A 19,535-nucleotide genomic window follows, 5' to 3' on the forward strand; every position below is an offset into this window, starting at 1 on the left:
TTTGAAAAGGTGGTCCATGAACCAGGATGAACTTAGAGACAAAGCTGGAGAGTTTAGCTTGTTAGTGTCTGAAATAAGGATGGATTAGGCAGAAGTAGGTTAATTCTGAGAACATGATCATTTTCAGGAACACAACACTGGGCAGGGGATCAGAATGACAAAAACCAAACCCATGGGTTTACAGGAAAAAAACGTCGGAGACAAGGCAGGAGGTAGGGATGGCTGCAAATAAGAAAGGAGTTGAATAGGGGCAACCTTCTAAAGCCAGCACAAGGCGGGGTTTGTGGAGAAGAGGGAGGGTTAGCTCCACTTTTCTGTACCTCTGTGAGGTGCACCTGATTCACACTTAGCTTGCTTTTCAAATTATTTTTACTCTGATTGCAGCAGTTGGCAGGGTTCCAAGTGGCAGTGTGATTGTTGTTTTCTGACTGCAATTCTCACCCCTCCAGGTTAGCGGGCATGAGTCCTCTGACCTTGCTGGTGGAAGTGGCACCTCTCGTTTTAGCAGTGTTTGTAAATGTCAGATGAGGTGCTTCAAGCTCTCTCCACTGAGTCTTTAGGGATAGTCACCGGGTTGGGGGGCTGGGGAGGTGGTTCAGAGGATAAAAGTGCTTGCTCACTCTGCAAACATGAAGAACTGACTTTAGACCCCTCCACCCTCTGCCCCCAGTACTCAGTGTGAAAGCTGAACATGACAGCTTGTACCTGTCACAGTTATTGGTTTGGGGTGCTTATAGTGGGCTCCATATGTCTTAGCTTTTTATATATGGTCATTTTATTTAATCTTCCCTTGAATCCCATCAGGTCTTTAATATTGGCTCCATCTTACAGGTGAGACAATTGAGACTCAGAGAGGTATGACAGCTTCCTGAAGTCATCATGGAATATGTATCATGGAGATGGGTATGCAGCGGAGATAGAGCTTTCTTGTGACCCCACTGAGTAGGTGGGGACACTGAGCCATCCAGGCTACCTGATGGAGATTTTGTCTGTCACTGTAATAGGCTAATGAATCTCTAGTCCTTGTACCTAAATGCTTTAGAGAGAGACTGAAAAACAATGCCAGTTTATAGTTAATGCAGCTCAGGGTTGCTGGTGGGGGTGAAGAACTTCCTTTCAGTGGTTTAACCTTTTAAAGGAAAAAGAGAGTGTTTCTGTACTGAATATTAAAACAAAATTTAAGCCAGGAGGAGAAAACACTATTTTAAACAGGATTTAGCAAGGGTCTTTGTAATTTTCCATCAAGAACGACGTGTTTTTGTGTTTTATTGAAAATTAAGCGGGGGGCAGGGGGATATCCTCCGGTGACTAGGTTGAGAGGGATTTCTGGTATTCACTGCAGGGCTGCCTGCTCTCCCTAGTAACATCCCAGTCCCTGCCAGGGCAGATGAAGGGCAATCAATGAAGCAGCCTGAGAACAGCATGAATCAGGAGCAGATGAAAGCTTCCCTCCCAGGCTCTTTTCTGAAAGGAAATGCAACTAGACCACATAAAACAACCTCTGAGGAAGCTGTGGACTTGCAATGGATGAGGCTGCGCCCATCACCTCCCACTCCTTGAGCTCCATTCGGCTAGTCTGACGTCACAGTGAGGCTGGGCCCCCGGATGGGGAGGTGAGCTAGAGTCTGGTTCAGTGATTTCTTGTGTCCCCACCCATCTTCCCTGTTAGAGAAAGCAGTGGTTTACAAGCAGGAACCCAGTTTGCACGCGGAGTCTGGTTTCCATCATTCCCGTTGTCCTGCATCCTTTGGCCGTGCTTGCTTCTTTGTGGGGAGGCTTGACAGTCTCATTACTGTCTCCTCTGCTCTGCACATGCTGTTTGTTTCCTTTAAGCGGCTAGAACTCTGCACTACAGAAAAATCAGGTTCAGAGCGCCATGTGGCCCATTCCTGGATCCCCTTGCCCTTCATTTCTCCCCTTCTGCTTCTGTTGACCATGCTCTACTGCTCACCCAAGAACAGCTCTCTACTATGGCCTTTAAGAGAGAACCTGGTCTCTGGGATGTGGTTTCCTCAGCTTGGTTTTTCAGATCTTTTGAACGGCTCCTGTTAACCACTCCTGTTGGAGTGGAGGCCTCTTGGTAGGAAACTATTAAACTCACAAACCTGTTCTGCTCTCTACCACCCTGCACCTTTTCTTTGGAAGTACTTACTAAACTTGTAAATACTGACTTGATATTTATTAGTCCTAATATTCTGTGCTTTTTTTGGCAGTACTGGGAGTAGACCTATGTCCTCATGTATGCTAGGCAAGCATTCCTCCACTAAAATATAGCCTCATTTCTTATTCCCAATCCACTGAAACCACCAAAGGAATAAGAATGAAAACCAGTATCTACTGCTTTCACAGTGTATTAGGCTCTATACATCCAATTGAATCTATCACTCCTTTGAATTCACAGGTAAGGCACGGGAAAGTCAGGGTAAGAGGCTGTAATCAGTGCAGACAAGTAGAAGGCCAGGGTTGGCTATCTGAGCGGTCTGGATGGCTAGATAGACGGCCCTGCATCCTCCCTTTCCTTTTCTGAGGCAGGGTATCACTGTTTAGCACAGAATTTCTTGAACCATGAGAGATCCTTTTATCAAACTCACTTCCCAGTCTTCCCAGGTCTGACCCTCTCACCCTTGTTAACTCCTCCATAACCCCCCAAAACCCAGAAAAAAGACCAGTTTGTGTTACCCATATATTCACTAGAGCATGATCAAATTCCCAGTGGTCAGCCCCTTAAAGAAAACTGAGTTCTCCCCAAACCCCCATGCCAGCACACTCCTGCCAGGAGCCAAGGAAGAATCTTACAGTAGTGAGAACTCTTGGGGCAGCCCCTTGGGTGTTTGTCTATGGTTAGGTCAGAATGTTGGAGAGGGGACTTAAGCCTCCTGTGGAACATAGGCAAGGTAGACTTTAAGCTCTCTTCCAACTGAAAAAGTCTGGGTTGCTTTATAAATCTTAAAGAAACTAATAAAGCCTTTTGCAAACATGCAGCCACCCAGCCCTAGTGCGCTGCTCTTATTAAAAGCAGTCGAGTGGATGTTCATGTTGGAGTCATAAATGCCAACCTCAGTAAGACCTTAAGCCCTCCGGGGATTAGTATCAGTGTTCAATCATCTAGGATTTGTATTAACAACCACTGGTATTTATGGAGTGCTTACTATTTACCAACCAGGCCTATAAATTCTATGCATGCATAAACTCAATTCTCATAACAAACCCACATGATCATAATATATTAGACAGGTAAAGCTACAGTGACAAAGCAGTCCGAGTCCTCAAGAGCTTAGCACAAAGGTTCAAAGATTCTCCCTCTCTCTTAATGTTTTTAAGGTTTTATTAAAAACTTTAACTCTGTGAGTTTCACATCATGCACCCCAGTCTCCCTCATCTCCCTGTTCCCTCATATCTGCCCCTTGCCCTTGCAACTTCCTCCCCAAAATAACACACACCACCACCACCACCAAAACAAAGGCATAGAAAATACCTCATTGTGGAAGCTGCAGTACGTCAGTATGTCCCACAGTATATCCTTCTGTACACACATCTTCACTTGCACATATTCATTGCATTGAGCCATTGGTCTGGTTCAAGATCTCTGGCTTCTGTGACACCATCAATATTGGATTCTTATTAGGACTCCTCCCAGTTATCCTGTTGTTGGCCTGTGTCATGGAGATCCTGCAGCTCTGGAACAGCAGGACTGGCCCTTTCACACGTCCTAACTGTTCTTAGATTTGGGGTGGGCTAATTCAGAGCCCGGGATCTGGGCCCGGGTAGTAGCTGAGATGGTCATCCCACTGGCTCTCCCTTATGCTCCCCACCAGGGCATGCTCTTTAGCACTTCTCCAGCTAGGCCACCCAAAACTGCCATGAGCAAGAGGCAGGGTCTACTCTCCTGCTCTCATGTCATCCGGGCTGGCTCATCTGCACCCATGTCTACAGAGCCAGCTCCACTATGCTGCCCAGTTGAGATGTGGAGTCCACTCCCCTAAATGCTATAGCCTGTGGAGGGGCTGGGCCTGTTCACCTGAGTGCTATAACCAGTGAGTGGTCAGGGCTAGATCTCCTGTTTACATGCCTTCGGTGCCAGCAAGGTGGGGAGGACATTACCTCCACACCCTTGTCACCTCACAGCAGGTGAGAAGATGAGTGGTGGTGCTATCTCTCATACTCTCGATGTTGGGATAAGCTCACCTGAGTCCTCTCAACTAGGGCCAGATCTATTGTGCTGTCCAGGTGAGACTCAGGTCTGCTCTCCCAAGTGCTGCTGCTGGTGAGGGACAGGGATAGCTCTCCTAGCGGCTCAGGATCCTATGGGCAAATCTTCTGACTGTTAGAGGTGGAGAGGGGTGGGAGGGGCATCACCTGTGTTCCTGTGCCATCCCATGGCAGATGAATGGCGGGGTCAGCTCTCTCACACTCATGCCCTCTGGGTGGCTCACAGCTTCCCACAATCAGGGCCATCCACTGTGCTGCCTGGGTGAGAAATGGGGTCTTCTCTCTCTAGAGCTGCATCTAATGAGGGTTGGGCCAGTTATGCACAGCCCCTGGATCTCCAGGTGGTCCCCAGGAGCTGCTACCACCAAGGACATTCCCATATTCTCTAGTGGTAATATTAACCATGGACACCAACACTGACCTGTGCCACTGTGTAGCCACAAACTCAGACATGGCCCTCAGGGGCCTCATCTTGGGTAGGGACATCACCATTGCTTCAGATGTCAGTGCTGCCTATTCATAACAGGCTGCTCCTCTCTACCTTGGAGTCTTCAGTTCCATATCTCTTCATAATGCTCAAACTGTTCTACTCCTCTTTCTCTCCCATCTGATTACCACACACTTGCACATTGTGGTGGCTCAGTTGCAGACTGGCAGTCAACCTGGTGACATCCTCCATCCACACTGGGTGACATGTTGGTAAGCAGATTATCTATAGCCCACCTGTGCCGTGCACTGGAGGCCATGTCTGTGGGAGGCATGGCAGTCCTCAGGTCTCTGTCTTCCTCCTTTCAAGCTGTGCTGCTTGAATTTAATTTGATTTGATTATTACGCATCCTAGGCATAAAACAGCTTTGGCCACCAAGCTAGGCATCAAGCTAGAGTGATCAAAGGACGACCATCTGCTCTGTCCCTGACTGATATAAGAACAACACCAACAAGGGTCTCTTTGTCCATTGCTGGGGGACAAAGCTTTTTTTCTTTTATTTCTTTTTTTTTAAGTGCAAAATGGATGGACTATTTATTTATTCATTTTTTAATCCTTCCTTCCTGAAACATGAGAAAGATAATGGCAGAAGAACCTGGTTGGAGCACAGGGTTTATACGACTACTGTGATAGCCCAATGAGAACAGAGAGCCTGCCATAAAGTAGGTGCCAAATAAGAGGTAATTGTAACAGTAGTGATGCTCTGAACCCTGTGAGCAACTTTCCTGACTGCTAGAGTTGGGAGGCATCACTTCTACCTTAGAGGTGACAGGCAGGAGCCCAGATGTGTGATGGGTCAAGAAGGGAGACTTTACACCACTACACCAGCTAAGCTCTTTGTGCCCAGAGTTCTTCATGCCCCTATCAAGAAGTTTGGTTTAGAATAAATTCTGAGATCTTTGTCAACATCATGTATTCCAATCTCTTCATAGAGGTCAGTGTGGCCTGGCATTCTGCTTCTTCCCTTAGATCATTTATCCATATTTTTACGTGTCTGTCTGTCTAGCTGGGCTGGGGTTTAGAGGCATTTCCAAGTCCTTGACTCATGATCATTTTGTCTGGCCTTTGTCAGAGCTTGGAGCTGTGTGATTTAGTAGGGTGTGTGCTGTCTCATAGGCTTTCTCTGAATGTAAGCATCTGCCAGAGAGCCTCCTAGTTTATGTGCCTTGTGTCATCTTGGTCTTGTGAAGATTATATGCCCCAGTACAGGGGAATGCCAGGGCCAGGAAGTGGGAGTGGGTGTGTTGGGGAGCAGGTTGGGGGGAGGGTATAGGGGACTTTCAGAGAGGAAACTAGGAAAAGGGATACCATTTGAAATGTAAATGAATAAAATATCTAGTAAAACAATTTAAAAAATAGGCAGGCTTTACTTACTAGTTTTCATGTACCACGTTAAGTCTTCCCTTCCTTCCCCACCTTACCTGGGTCTGTATGGACCAAGGATGTGAGAGATGGGGAAGGCAAGCAGATTTATTCAGAAGCAATTTTTCAGAAGGATTGCAGACTTCTTCTGTGGTCTGCTGTTTCTTGATAAGTGATACTGGCCAAATTACACATATTTCAGTTTCCTTATCTGTAAAGTGAAGATAATAAAATTACCAAATTCAGAGGATCAAGAGGATTAAATGAAACAATCCTCATAGATTGAAAAGAGCAGTAGTCATCATTTTAGTTATAACAACAAAACCACTTCTTACATTTTCCAATCCAAATCCGTCACTGAAACGTCTGATTTCACCCGACTGTGTATCACTAAGGGCCCTGTTGATGCAAACCTTGGAAAGAGTAACTGATTTTTTCTCTGCATTCTCATATATCTACAGAAGGGTACTTTTAAAGAGGAATTACTGAAAAACATAGCAGGTGGCCAGATGGTAATGACTGAAAACAAGGTCCCTTCTGTTTAGAAGAACAACTGAGTGGCATTCGGGTATATAATAAGATAAAATGCACTTCTGGAGACATCATATGTGATCCAAGAGGAAGGGGGGCAACGTGGACTCTTGCCAGAGGGTGTGAGATTAGAGAAGAGAGCAGAACCAGATGATTGAAGGATGTTTTCTTTCCTAGCTGTCACATCTGGGAGTTTAGCATCCTAGTTGTCACATCTGGGCGTTTAGCATCATCTTTTTCTTTCAAGACTGTCCTTCAGGGGACAGAGAGAAGGTCATCCACTGATGACATATATTTTTAAGATTTACGCTCCTTAGGGTGTCACCCATTGTTCACTGAATCACAGCCATTATGGAAAATATCATAATGACTCTGGTCCCTGTGGTGAAGGACATTGTCTTGGTGTTGGCGCTTCTCACTGGAGTACCATTCATTTCTACTTCTACTTCCTGAGAAGGTGAGGTAGAGCTAGTGGTGTGGTTTGCATTTCTCAATTGCTTAGAAATCACCGTTTTCCCAGAATTGTCCTCCAAATCTTCATGGTAAGTTCATCTTCGGATGTCTGTGTCTGGCTTGATAGATAAGTGATTTCTAGTGTTTCTTTCCTATTTCTGAAGAACACATGGGAAACTATTGCCTCCTTTCCCAAGAGTGGGCACATGTTTAATTCAACAGATAATTCTTCTCTAGGGTTTTGAACACTAAACCTGTGCCTGAAGGTGTGGGCACAGTTAGGGAAACAGTGGAAGACTGAATTGGAGTTATGGACATGCACAGGTTTGGTTTTCTCCACCAAGGCTGCTCCTACTTTGACTCTCGATTCAGATAATTCTTAAGTAGGAGATGCTGAGAGGAAGGATGACAGAGTGCAGATCTCTCTAGAACCTAGTGTTTCGATTCTTTCTTGAACTGGTCAATATGTTCCAACATTTTAGCATACAGATCTGACCCCTTATAACGCTTCTTGCTTCCCAAAGTGGCTTCCAGATCTTTTGTTGGAATATGGACTTTGATTTGGGAATCAGAAAGTCAAGTCTCCACAGTAGAGCCTGTGAGGGAGGGGCTTAGAGCTGGGCTTTACCTGGTTCCAGGCTATCTGGGCTGGTTCATCTGAGTTCAAGTCCTCTTGTCCTACTTTATGAAGGCCACCACGCTGTGTGATTACAAAATGACACAATTTCAGTTGATACAAGGAAACACTGGACAGCAGGCTGAAAGCAGAATACTGAAAGAAGGCTCACCAGAAGGAACTTGATCACGTGACAAAATAAGCATGAGCTCAGAGGCTGTGGACACATGAGTCCAGCTTGTTGCTCTGCTCTGCTCCAGGCTGCTCATCCCATTAGCTACCATGTCTGGCTCTGTCCCTACTGCCACACAGAGTCCTCCAGTAAACTGTGGGAACATATTTCTTTCCCTTTAAGCATCTGATCCATGGCTTCTGCTCATAAAATGCTGGTTTCAGTAAAAGGATTTGGGTACAGTTCGATTTAGTGTTGGAGAAGGTAATATTTAGCCCAGTATCCATTGTCCAGGCATCTATTTACAGGAGAAAGAAAGATAACCATGGCTTCTTTATGGCATTCACAAACATTTCTATAATCACCTAAATCTTCCCAGACTCTCTTACCAGTATGAGTCATGCTGCTAATAGAATTGGAGGGGCTAAGTGATCCAATCCAGGTTCTGCGGGAATAGCTCATAGGTTGTTTTTTTTTTTTTTTCCCAAGGCTGGCAGTGAGCTGACCATGTCTAGCAGGGGTTCCAGAGCATTTAAGAGTATGTCTTCCCATGTGGTGTTACATACTCTTTCTCCTGAAGTTTTTCTGTTTCCATTATTTGTTTTCTGGCCAGTGGAGCTCAAGGGAAAATTCTGTAACCTCTTTTTCAGCAAAGACTTACCTGAGCTGAGGCTTCAGTATTTAAGACTGAAAAGAGCCCATCTTAACCCCAGCTACCAATTCCTGATAGTTCTGTTTATATTTGAGTCTCCAGACTACTGCTAAGAGAACAGGGTGGATATTTGAGAGGTCATCCTTGAGAAACTTGTCAACAGAGTAGCAGGTAGCATCCTGCCTCTGGAGAATTGGTACTTAATGTAGTGGCAGAATTAGTTAAACCACTTTGGCTCCCAGAGGGTCATGCACGTGCTGCACTCACCCAAGAGCTCTGGATTAGAAAATGAAAGACACACACACACACACACACACACACACACACACACACACACACACACACACCAGTTAATTTTGATATGCCCTGACTAACTCAATGACTGGGCCCTTCTAAACCTCTCCATGGCTAGCAAACACTCCCCTCTGGTATTCCTAAGTTAACATCTTTTAAAATCTATATATCATCTCTGCTACCCCAGATCTAATCAAGGAAGTGACTCCTAGGACCACTTTTCCAGATTCTTACATGCCACTGGGTCTTTAAGTTTCATCTTTCATCGTCATGACTATTCCCCTCCTCTTGATCCCTTGCCTGTTCAATCTAAGAGTCCCACCCAGTCTCCTTGCCTAGCCACGGCTCTATGGCAATTCTTTATTACCAATCGAAGCCAGCTGGGGGCAGGGACCCTCAGGTCTGGAAGTGCGGCTTTTGGGAGGCGAATAAGACAAAGCATTAGAACCAAGTCCCAACAACTTCATGCTTAGACTTAACTGATTTTTGAACTCAGAGGTTACATAGAACTGGGAGTGGAACTCCTGAACCAAGATGTGTCACACAACTCCCTGAACTTCTTAGATTCTGGTTAATGAGACAGATACACTAAGTTATGGGCAGTAGGACTGAAGGAGAAGGAGGGAGATACACATGTACACACATGGTGAGGGTTCCTTCATTGCTTTCTTGGTGGCTTAATGTTGTGAAATGATTAGGAGATATTAGACGTGACTAAATTATAGACTCAGATTGTCCTGGCTTCACATCACATCTTTGTCTTTAGTACCAAAGCTATGAGCAAAGGTACAAGTCAAATCTCAGTTCACCATTTACTAAAGGGAATTTTAAAAATTATTATTGCTGTTGTTATTGCTGTTGTTAAATGGGGATTCTATGTTTTCTGATTTCATAGGTTAACATGAGAATAACTTAAGAAATATGTAAGCTTGCTAAAGTCCTGTTTCCTCCCCCCACCCAATCTTTCCATTCATTTTCTTTTCTCTTTTTCTTCTTTGCAATCAGAGATTCAGGAAGAAGGGTTAAGCCTTCTGAGATGCTTAGCTAACCATGTTTCTTCTCTAGTCTTTTGAGATATGAATTTGCTCTGAGAATTTATTTGCTAACTGACTTTCCTGGAGTTGACTTGACTCTTTGCAGAGCTCCTGTCCCACCCTACTTCCTCTTCAGCAAGACAAAACTAAGACCTTATAGTCTTAGTCCCCTTCTAGGGAGATGCAGTGAGGAGGGCAGTGAGCTCCCATGCTTCACACTTGGTGACACCACCCCTGCAGGGCAGATTTGATCTCTGCTCTCCTTCCTCCCCACTCCCATAACCCCATCTGGGAAGAACTGAAGGAGCTTGAAAAGCTTTCCAGAAGGCGACATTAGTGAATTCCTATGCCTTCTCACAGGAGCAGTTGGGACCTTCTGATCTCAATATGCAAAGCAGCTGGTAACATGTAAATCAGCAGCTCTCAGGTCAGTAAAAATAGATCAGTTGCTCCCTCCCTCCCTGCTTCCCTCCCTTAGAACTGCTCCTGTCCCCATGTCCTTTCTTTTGTCTCCCTGTTCCTTGAGCCCTCCCTGTGTCCCTCCCTCCCTGACCTTTTCTTCCCTTTGCTCTCCTTACCCACTCTACCCTATGGACTCCCTCTTTCCTGTTTCTTTCCCACATTTCTTTGTGTCTTCTTGCTCTTGCTGCCTTCCAGACCAGGATGTGGTTTGGACCATGGATGTTGCTCACCAAAGTCTGGAAGCACAAAATACTGATATTTGCAGGAATCCAGAGGTGCTTTGGTTCCTTGGTTCCTATGTTGGGGCACCAGGAAGGCAGGAGATCGCATGGCCTTGCTAGGAGCTGACCTTGGACAGGCAATTCTACTCATAGAAAGATCAACATTAGAAGGTTGCTAGGAACATATGAAGTCATGCAGATGCCTAGTTCAGAGAAATTGAATTGGCCAACAATTACCAGTCATAATTCTCAAAGATAACTCCAGTGTAGTCCCAAGGCAAGGCCCCGGCATGGATGAGTGAACAGGCTTGGGGCTGTCTGGTAAATGCTATTATAATTGATTGTGTGCATATGACAACCAGAGATGACAGGTTTGGGGGCGGGGGTCCAGGTTCTCCATCTGTAAACTGCCATGGAGAAGTACTGACTTGGTGGTACAGGCTTGAGCCTTCCCTGCAGTGATCACACACAGGGTGGGGCACAGAGGCCCACTGCATCAACCATGTAAAGCTTCATGCCGTGTGATGTTCCCATATAAAGCATCTGTCACTAGAGCTGTGTTTCCGACTCTTTCTTATTATTACCAGGCAGGTACAGTTCTCCACACTTCTCCCCAGTCTCCTCCACTCCATGGATTATGTTTTTATTACATTATTTATTTTCTGTACATATGAGATGTGTGTGTGTGTGTGCGTGTGTGTGCACCATAGTGTATGTGTGTATGGAGAACAACCTGAAGGAGTTGGTTGTCTCCTTCTTGGGGATTGGTATCAAATTCAGATCACGAGGCTTGACCTGGTGAGCCATCTTTCCAGGTCCAACCCTCCATGTATTTTTTACAAATATATCTCTATATGTCTAAGTATAATGTCCTATATATAAAAGCATGTATATACACATACATATGTGTTCTGTGCTTTAGATATAAAATGAATATCTTATCCATCAAGAACTGGCTGTCCCCTTGGGCACAATATCATGTCCTCTGAGAACAATAGTCCTCACTAATGTTTTCTTCCCTCCCTTCCTTTTCCCTTACTCCTTCACCTTTCCCTTCCTTTTCTTTCCATTTCCTTTCCTTTTCTTGTTAGTGTGGATCAAAAAATCTCCCTAATCCCTGAGCAGAGCCAGTTTAATGGGGGTCAGATATCAAGGTGCATCTGTGAGAGGTGACTCAGTACCATTGCTCTGGCTGTGTCTTATCTGCTTTTATTCTTTAGCTGATTAATATAAATCTGCCTTCATTTGAGGGGGGCTGTTTAAATTTATTTATTTATTTATGAAGTTGGGTGGGTGGTTGGGGAATCTGAGAGGTGTTGGGGAAGGGAAAGAATGTAATCAAAACTAATAAAGTTATCAAAGACTAAATAAAAATAAAAAGTTTAATGTTCTCAAAAAAGAGAAATACTGTAATTTTCAGGGTTTCATTTTAGGTAACATTAGCATGGCATGGGGACTATAGAATCCTTTTTGGAAGGAGATCAGGTTCTAGTAAGGAGCAAGGCTAATCCTTATATGGTAATGATAGTCACTAACATTTCTTTCTTTCCCTAGACTAAGGAATTCTGTTTACATTGCAACCCTCTGTGGCAGATACCATACTAACCTCTGCTCTACAGTCAGTGAGGCTTAGGGTATTTAAGAAACTTCTTTACAGTTGTATAGGTAGTGAGTACATTGTCTGGAATTGGAACTCAGGTCTCTAGATTCACATTTGAAGTAGACCGCCTCCTAACACTAACACAAGAGAAGCTCTTTTAAATGTCAGAACTATAGGACATATGACCCAGCTATACCACTCCTGAGCACACACCCAAAGAACCCTGTTTCCTAACACAGAGATACTGTCATTTACATATTGACTGCTGCTCTTTTCACAATATCGGAAAAAGGAAAGCAGCCTATGTATTGATCAATGGATGGGTGAGTAGTGAAAATATTGTACGTGTACATAACAAAATTTTACTTTAGCTATAAAGAAAAATGGAAACATGACATTTGCAGAGAAATGGGATAAGTATAATATTAATCAAGGCAACTCAGATTCATAGAGACAAAATCAAATATTGTTTCTCATATGCAGATTCTGGCTTGTGTTGTTTATGTGTGTGCATTATGGTGGTGTGAGTACAGGTGTAGGCTATGAAACTGGAAAGAGACCATGAGAGCAGGAAAATGGGGTTGGGCAATGGAGGAAGGCAATGGAACACAGGTGACATGAAAACAGAAAAGAGTGAGCATTATGGGTGGGAGAGTATAAGAAGGGGTCAGGAGGATGAAAGAGAAGGAAGATGAAGTAAAACTGACAAAAAAAAGCTTGAAAATGCTGCAATGAAACCTAGTTCTGCGCATGCTAATTTGAAAAGCTCAAGAACTAGCAAGCTGAGTCAGCATGTAACGGGCTCCCTATGTAAGCCTGACAACTCCTGTAGAGACTGAAGGAGAAACCTGACTCCACAAAATCATCACTGTTCTCCACAAGCATGCTGTGGCACATGTGACACCCCCACTCCTCCACACATTGTGCTTCTACATAATAGAAAATGAAAACAAGCCAAATTAAAAAGAGAAAGTGCCCTCACACCAGTCAGAATGGCTAAGATTAAAAACTCAGGGAACAGCAGATGCTGGTGAGGATGTAGAGAAAGAGGAACACTCCTCCATTGCTGGTGGGACTGCAAGCTGGTACAACCACTCTGGAAATCAGTTGGCGCTTCCTCAGAAAATTGGGCATAGTACTACCAGAAGATCCAGCAATACCTCTCCTGGGCATATACCCAGAAGATGTTCCAACATGTAAGAAGGACACATGCTCCAGTATGTTCATAGCAGCCTTATTTATAATAACCAGAAGATGGAAAGAACCCAGATGTCCCTCAACAGAGGAATGGAAACAGAAAATGTGGCACATTTACACAATGGAGTACTACTCAGCTACTAAAAACAATGAATTTATGAAATTCTTAGACAAATGGATAAATCTGGAGGATATCATCCTAAGTGAGGTAACCCAATCACAAAAGAACACACATGATATGCACTCACTGATTGATAGGTGGATATTAGCCCAGAAGCTCAGAATCCTTCTTAGAAGGGAGAACAAAATACCCATGGAAGGAGTTACAGAGACAAAGTTTGGAGCAGAGACTGAAGGAACAACCATCCAGAGACTGCCCCACTTGGGGATCCATCCCATAAACAACCACCAAACCCAGACACTATGGCAGATGCCAACAAGAGCTTGCAGACAGGAGCTGTCTCCTGAGGGGCTCTGCCAGTGCCTGGCAAATACAAAAGTGGATGATCACAATCATCCATTGGTCGGAGCAGTGGCACTGGGAAGGCCCAGAAGGATGCCAGGATGCAGCAGAGGGAGATAGGATTGGGGTGATGTGGACAGCGTGAGAAAAGGCACAAAATTGGGAAATGTCAGAAATCTTATTTAGAGTCAGAAGGTCACAGAGGGGTACTCCTGCTGGGAAGTGCTACCAATAAACTAAACTGTGCCCTCGTTTGTGGCACAACCATAACAATTAGCAGCGAGGACCTGATGGACAGTTGAAAATGGGCATTTGAATGGCTGGTGGCCACTTGTTCCTGTGGTGGCACTTTGATTCCAGGGTCTGTCAGTGTTGGGATTGTGGACATTCTAGACAAGATGAGTCTGTTTGGAAGGCTGATTTGTGTATCATTAGATATGAATATTTAGTACCATCCCTGCCTTATTTCTACCCTTGAGGAAGATGACTTAAAATGTCTCCTTACATTACTAGATGATTCCTGAGTGAGGCCAAACCAGCCTTGGTTACGAACAGGCTCGGGAGGTAGGAAACTCAGCTTCTCACGCTCTTGAGGTAATGTCATGTGACTTTTTAACAAAATATTTCCTGCCTTCAAGCCTGGGTGTTTTTGCTCAAAATGTGAGGCAGCCACAGGCTCGGTGTGGTGCTTCACCCAGGAAGCTGAGGCAGAAGGATTAGGAATTTAAGACCAGTCTGTGCTATATACTGAGATATCTTTAAGGAAAAGTAGCCAGGCTACAGTTGTTTGGTTGAAGGTCCCTAAGGACCTTTTAAATTTAGCCAGTCAGCATTGGTCCCAGAAGTGTGGCCAGCAGCTCCTGCTGCCTGTTGCTCCTGCATTATGCAGTGAGGATGACACCCATATCTCCTGCTGGGAAAGCTGGCAGCAGCTGGCTCTGTGCTGAGCCCAGGGCTAATCTACTGACTTCCAGAGCAGGTGTGTGAAGGGCCCTTGGTGTCACTTTCCACAGCAACACCCAGGTGACATCTTTAATTATAGTCATGGAGAGTAGAGCTCAGGAGGTGGCAATGAGCAGTTCTTGGGTGTGAGAAAGTGATTAGCACCAGGACTTCGGCCAAGTGGAGCCGCTGAAGTCATTTCCTGAGGTCCTAGTGGAAAGTTTGGCCTTTTTGTTTCCTTAGAGGACTCAGTTCTGGGCACCCTTTGTCCTGGGGACAAAGCAGATGCTCTGGGGAAGGGGATGGTTGTTGGCAAGAGCAAGTAATGTTGCTGCTACTTTGCTGGGTGGGAAAAGAGGGCCTGCTGGGGTAGACTTTGCTATTTTGCAAAAAAGGAATTAGTAACTTGGAGGGGGATGGAGAGTGGAGTGGGAGTTTATAGGGACCTCTGTAATACACTCCCACCTGTCATACATCATTCTTAGAGGGAGGTATTCTTAAGCTCTATTTTACAGATGAGAATTAGGGTGAGGAAGGCCATTCGCTTGATGATGTCTGTCTCTTAGTCTGTCTCAACATTCAGAGGGAGGATAGGGGTAGATTCCTAAGTCTATGCTCTGATTTGTATGTGAAGTTGGGGTTTGGTTCTAAGAAATCCTTCTCTGATCCACTCTGTCCTCCAGCCTGTCCATCAGAGCCTGGAATGCAAGCTCTGAGGTTTTGCTGTCTTGTATACCTTCTATCCAGAAGGGGAGGAAACAATAGTTGTGTGTGTGTGTGTGTGTGTGTGTGTGTGTGTGTGTGACTCTCTCTCTCTCTTCTCTCTCTCTGTTTGTCTGTGTCTGTTTGTAGGAGATGACTTGATAAAGAGACAGTGATAGAGAGGGGAGCATATGATAAGCAGCTGGAGATCCAAAAGGAAGCAGACATGGGTTAGCTGGGGTTGTGGGAAGGGAGGGTGAGATAAGGGATAGGGAAGATGAAAAGGGTTTTGGGAGCTGGAAGCTGGGTAATGGAGAAGAGGAACATAGGACTGATAAGGGGAGGGGGCTTAGGCATTAAACAGAGATGTAGATAAGAAGACAGTGAGAGAGAGAGACAGAGACACACACAAAAATAGACATAGAGAGACACATACAAACAGACACACAAACGGGAGAGGGAGGGGAGGAGAGGGAAGGGAAGAGGGAGGAGAGGGAGAGAGAGATTGGTAATTTGGTTAGGGTCACTGTTTTCAGATGGCGGAGTCTTTCAAAGAACCTGAGTATCAATACTATCTTTTTCTTTTCTTTTTTTCTTTCTCTTCTTTTCTCTTCTCTTCTTTTCTTTTCTTTTCTTTTCTTTTCTTTTCTTTTCTTTTCTTTTCTTTTCTTTTCTTTTCTTTTCTTTTCTGAGGCAGTCTGGGCCTTGATTTTATTATCTCTCAAGCAGAAGTTCAATACTAGCTTGATCTCTACTGTGAAAATGAATCCTGAGACTGTACTCTGGCTCAAGAGCCTTTCATGGCATGGCACCTCACGAATAAGGGGGCTGGTCTCATTCCCTCCTGCATCCCCTGTTTACAGGAAGGATTTGACTCACCCTCTCCTTTTTTTCCACTTTATTCTTCAACAATTGCATTGAAAAATTCTGTTTGAAGCATAAAGGAAACCAGGCTTATGGAGGAGCCTATCAAGAGGGGGTGGAAAGATTGGGAGCAGGTGTGTATGGCCAAAGTGCATGACAAACCTGAAAGAAGTTACCTGTGTGAAACCCATCATGCTGTACAATGCATACATACCACGTTAAAAGACTGCTTTCTAGTTTGCAGATAAAGTAAGTGTTGCTATTTGTTTAGTAGGTGGAGACTAAAGATTCGAAGCCAAATATGTAAATGAAGTGATTTGGCAGGGATACTACTCTTTAGGAAAATAGCTTTGGGTACCATGTCAGAGTGTTTTTTGTTTTTGTTTTTGTTCTTGTTTTTGTTTTTTCCTCCAGGTTGACTGTTAAAGAAGACTTTTGTAAGGATGTGACCATCTAGCATGGGACCTACTGATGGTCAGGAGTGGTCATATGTTCCTGAGCGAAAGCACCATAGGCAGAAAGATTGGGACCCTCAAGACCTGAGGTAGGAGTATGAGCATGGCTTGTAGAACTATGTTGTGTCAGTGAGCTTGGAGAGGTGGAGAGGCCAGAGCTTACAGGCCCTGGAAGCTCAGATTTTGTATATAATATGCATGTAGAGAAAGTTGGTGGAATTTCTGAGGATAAAGGTGCATCTTGTCAGGTGGAGGCTGTGGAGCCCAGTAGAAAAAGCACTGGGCTGGTCAGAAGGCACGTTCCACCTCTGGTTGGCTGATATGTTTTGACCTCTGTTCATTGTCAGTTTCTCTCACTGAGCTTCTATAAGAGCTGCTTGTGAGCTGAAGTCATAAGATTCGGAGATCTTGAAGGTCCACTTGGCCCTGAAGTTCCATGGACATTTGAACAAAGGCAATGGCAGCTACCTCACAAGCTCCCCAATTTCATCTTTCTTTCTTGGTTTCATTGTTTAGGTACCAACATCTCAGATCTCCACTCTGCCACTCAACTGGTGTTAAGCTCTTTGAATTTCAACTTCTTTGTTTTGTAAAGTGTCAGTAATAATATTTACCTCATGAAGATATCATGAGGGAGGAAATGAGCTGATTATGTAAAGGATTTCTCTCAACTTCTATGCACAATTAGCTACTTACACCAGTTCCAAATATTTACTATGAGGTTAGATCTGTCACCAGAGCATGGGTGACAATGTCTACCCATTGACTAATCACTTCTGCTTCAGATCTAATGTCCTTCTGCTGGACCTTCCAAATAAACGTAAACACCAACTCACGCTCTGTTTCTTACCCCCTTTCCTTCCTTTCAGTTTCCTTATCTTGGTTCATGGGATGGTGGTATTGTCTGACCCTAATGGCCAATCTCAGGATTATCTTGGACTCATTTTCCACATCCAATCACTCATCAAACCCTATCACTAAGCTACCATGGTCTCATCCATCTCTTCGTTTTCATTCTGTTCTGTCTTCCCTTATCCTTCACTTAGGCTAATCTTTGAACTGGTCCCTGTGCTATTTCTTCCTTCTCTCCCATCTCTGCCAGGCATTATCACCCTTTTCAAAAACTGTTGCTATAATACCTATCTCCAGCAAAGTCACTTTTCTGCTTAAATGTCTTTTCTGTCTCCCCATCCACTCTAGGCCACCAGATAAAGCTCATCACCCCAGATTCCTTTCAGTGATTTTTCAAAGATTGGTTCGACCTACTTTTCTAGGGTCTTCTTTTCCTGCACTAAAATTTAATAATATGTGTCTTCTCAACTTTCCAGAGTGTGAGTCATTTCTAAAGAAATTTGTTTTATGTTTTTCCATATACTTAGAGTCTATACTTCATTGTGCCTAATTCAAGCTCCTCTAAACTACAAAGGTGGACTGCAAACTGCATCACTCCATGGAACCTCACCAGATGCCTTTGCTCTGCCAATGTGTTGAATTTCACGTATACATCACCCTGCCCTTATTATCTTTTATTCAAGGCCCCTGCAAGTTTTTCTGAGTTCCTGTGCATTGTTCTTTTTTCCTAATATATTTATTGATTCCTGGAGGATGGGGACTAAGTTTTGGCCATCTTTTTTCATTGTTGACCAGACTTAGTGAATAGCTTAAGAAGCCTAAAACACCTCATAAACTTCATAGAGTCAAAACACTCCCTGGTTCCATATTCACTGATATCTTATTCCCTGATACATACTACTCATTTCTCCCTTTCCTCTCCTTTATTTATTTATTTATTTATTTATTTATTTATTTAGTAAAGTATCACCATCAACCCAGATTCTCGAGACCCAGACAACAGACATTAGTGATTAGTGGGAAGATCATTGTTCACACTCTTTCTCTTACTGTAGAGTTAGAGCATATTATTTTTAATAATTAATTCTCCTCTCTGTGCCTCAGCCATTATTAATTCTGAGTTGGGTTAATGAGACCCAGTGATCTTTAAGGTATGAAAGGTCAGGATCATCCTCGATTCCTCTTCTTCATTTTCCAACCCAGTCCAGTCCGGTCCATTGCCAAGTTAGCTCTACCTCTAGAATTCATCATAAATTTGTCTTCTTTTCTTCACATAACCTGACTTTCAAGAAGCCTCTCTACCTCTGCTCTTATTGCCCTTCATCTCCTACCTAAGGGGAGAAGCCTCTGCTCATCACAATTTATTTCAAACTAAGTTAAGACCCTTCAAAGGCTTCCTGTCATAAGGAATGGCATGTTTGGTTTATAGATCCTCCCCAGTGTCTGTCTCTCATTTTAATGTGATATTTGTCACTATTGATGTTGTTTGTATGTTTGTAAAATCACTTGCTTCTTCCAAGATTTTTCTGTCTTTGAATTCAGTTCTTTGACTATGCCTATGTGTGGATTTCATTGTGTTTATCATATTTAGCACATGTTGAGAGATTTTTAACCTATCACTTCTTAAAAAATGCTTTCTATTCGCCATTTTATCTCCTTATAGATTTCACTGCATCTTTGAATAGAGAACAGCGCTGCTGTGCCCTGATATCTTAGTACATGCTCTGATGGTCCATGTAATGGTTGATATTGCCAACTTGACAGGATTCAGAATCTTTTACGAGATGACGCATTGGGAATTTCTGTGAGGGATTTTTGTAGATTGGTTAATTGAAACAGAAACAGCTCCATTCTACCATTCTGGAGTGAATAAAAAAGAGAAAAGGAGTTGAACACCAGCACTCATTTCTCTTTGCTTTCTGACTGTGAATACAGTATAACTTACCACCATGACTTCTCTGCCAGGA

The 19,535-nt window shown here is 43.9% G+C and overlaps 1 non-coding gene across 1 annotated transcript; it reads right to left on the bottom strand.

The window, feature by feature from the left end:
* Positions 1-5,037: 5,037 nt before the first annotated feature.
* On the bottom strand, positions 5,038-5,178 carry LOC115030490. The gene has a single exon (XR_003836084.1). It is a non-coding gene; the product is annotated as a small nucleolar RNA SNORA48 (small nucleolar RNA).
* Positions 5,179-19,535: the final 14,357 nt, after the last annotated feature.

This window comes from Mus caroli, chromosome 2, assembly GCF_900094665.2.
Source record: "Mus caroli chromosome 2, CAROLI_EIJ_v1.1, whole genome shotgun sequence".
In the NCBI taxonomy this organism is placed as follows: domain Eukaryota; kingdom Metazoa; phylum Chordata; class Mammalia; order Rodentia; family Muridae; genus Mus; species Mus caroli.